At 38.0% G+C, this 2,510-nt stretch overlaps 1 pseudogene; it reads left to right on the forward strand.

The window, feature by feature from the left end:
* The first annotated feature begins 732 nt into the window (after positions 1-732).
* Positions 733-1,523, forward strand: LOC114739895 (uncharacterized; annotated as a pseudogene).
* The last annotated feature ends 987 nt before the right edge of the window (positions 1,524-2,510 follow it).

Raw genomic sequence — 2,510 nt, forward strand, 5'->3', positions numbered from 1 at the left:
GTGTTTGGATAGTTATTATCAGAAGCACTTTTTACATGTCAAAATTACCAAAAAGGGTATAAGTTAATATAATAATTATATAAAAAATAAATTTTATGATATATTTTGATTTGAAGAAATAAAATTGTTAATGAAAATTTTTTTACTAACATAATTAATAATATATAAGATAATATAATTAATACATAATTAAAATGTGTATATATATTTATAAAACATAATATTAAATATGTTTATAGAAAAATGAATTTTTTTTGGCTAACAGAAAAATATGATCAACACTGTTAAAATTATATTTTTTATTTTTAAAATTTTTTACAAATTTTTCATAAAAATATAAAATAAGTTACACAAATTATACTTAAAATTTGATAAGGAAAAAATGAAATTTAATATGTAATTTAAGAAATCTTAAAATTAATATATGCGTATTGTGTAATTTGATTGGGCATAACGACGATATCCCTTTTTATTTTAAAAAATTCTAAAATAAAGGAATAATGTTCTCTGATTTTTTTTCCCTTTAGATAAAAACCCATCGTTACCAATATAGAATTTTCATCCCAAAATGAATATTATGGGACAATTCAGGCCACGTAAGCTTAAGACCCCACCAATATATATGGGACAAATGCCAAAACTTTTTATAAAACCCCTACTGTTAAGGATCATCGCCCGCACCAGAATTGGTTCAAAGTTTCAATCTTTCTTTCTATTATCAGTTTATCAGTACCACCCAGAAGCTCTCAAGACACCAAAGAACCACCATGTCTTTAGTAACAGAGGAGCTGAAGGCAAAAGCTGAGGTGTACTATGGAGGCCAAGTTTGCAAAGAGAGGTTCTCTTTGTTGCTGGCTGAGATGGGGCTACCAGATGGGCTCTTGACGATGACGTTTCAGAAGGAGGAGGAGAACAATATGATCCAGGAATGTGGCTTCGTGAAGGAGATAGGTTCGTTTGGCTGAAGCTTAGTGAGAAGAAAGAGCACAGGTTCGACAACATCCTCGTATGCCTTGACACCGAGGTTACGGCATTCTTGGGGCCAAACAAGATCAAGAATCTGAGAGGGGTCAAAGCCAGGGACTTCCTGGTTTGGTTCACCTTGATCGAGATTTATGTCAGAGACCCTCCTCCTCCACAAGGTTCTGTTATTACCTTCAAGTCTCTGGTTGGCTTGTCCATGTCTTTCCCTCTGTCTCTCTTCAAATCAGACGGGGAAGAAGAAGAAGCAAATCTACCCAGAAGAAGCAAACTGATAGCTGCGATCTTCTTCCGCTGAGCTGCGATTTCTCTCACCGGCACCTTCAAACCATGGCTGGACGACGACTTCTTCACGGGCGGCTGGAATGGAATGGAACTCTGAAGATAGACTGACTGGAATGGAAGAAATAATTGAAGCAGAGGAAATAATTGAAGCCGGGGTAATTTTGGTCATACGAGGAGGGCCCACCGTCAGCCTTCAGCAATGAGCCAGAAGCGAATGAAAGTTGCTTCTGATGAAACCATGGTTTGGGGGTTCAAAACCATGGTTTCCCCCAAACCATGGTTTTAAATTTTTCAGAGGCTGTTTGGCTAGCATTTTTCCCAAACCATGGTTTGGGGTGCTTGCCAAACAGGGCCTTAGTAATAGATTAGCGATAGAATTTTTGGATTACCCACAAAATTTCATTACGTTGGTAAGTTTTTTGCGATAGAATTTTTTCATTACAAATTTTGTGGCTAAATTTTGTTATAAAATTTTCAGTGACAGAACTGTTCTATTGCCAAATTGTCTGCCACAGAATTTTTCATCACTAAGCCTGTTCTGTCATAATTCCATTGCTAATCCTACAAAAATTTATATAACATAACTAATAATATAATGAATTGAATATATTCACTACAAAAAAATTGACTTTCAGCGGTGACAAAAGTCGCCGCCGAAAGTTTTTTGCGGCGACAAGTCGCCGCTGAAAAGTCGTTGCCGTAGCAGCCGTGGCTGAAAACTTTTAGTGGCGACTAAAAAGGTCGCCGCTAATAAAAGATACTTTCAGCAGTGACTTTTAGAAGATTCAGCGGCGACAAATGTTGCCGCCAAAAACACTTTCAGTGGCGACAAAAAAGTCGTCGCAGAAAACACTTTCGGCGGCGACATTTGTCGCCGCCGAAAGTGTTTTCTGCGGCGACATTTGTCGCCGCCGAAAGTGTTTTCTGCGGTGACTTTTTTGTCGCCGCTGAAAGTAATGCCTAAGAAGAATTGCCTTTACCAATGCCACGTCATCACCGTCGGTGCCACGTCATCGCCGTCGACGGCCACGTCATCACCACCGACCGCCACATCATCACTAGCCACCTCCACGTCATTGCCACATCACTCCTCCTCGCCACGTCATCGTCTAAATATTTTCACCTTAAATGTGTCTTCTTCCAGGTTCGAACTCGTGACCGCCTCCTTTCGTGTCCAACCTTCTTGCCGCTGAGCTAGATTGAATTTGTTTATTAATATTGTAAAATAAAATATATATTATTAT

The sequence above is a fragment of the Neltuma alba genome, unplaced genomic scaffold (genome assembly GCF_004799145.2).
Source record: "Neltuma alba isolate B1F8T4 unplaced genomic scaffold, ASM479914v2 tig00002960_pilon, whole genome shotgun sequence".
Classification (NCBI taxonomy): domain Eukaryota; kingdom Viridiplantae; phylum Streptophyta; class Magnoliopsida; order Fabales; family Fabaceae; genus Neltuma; species Neltuma alba.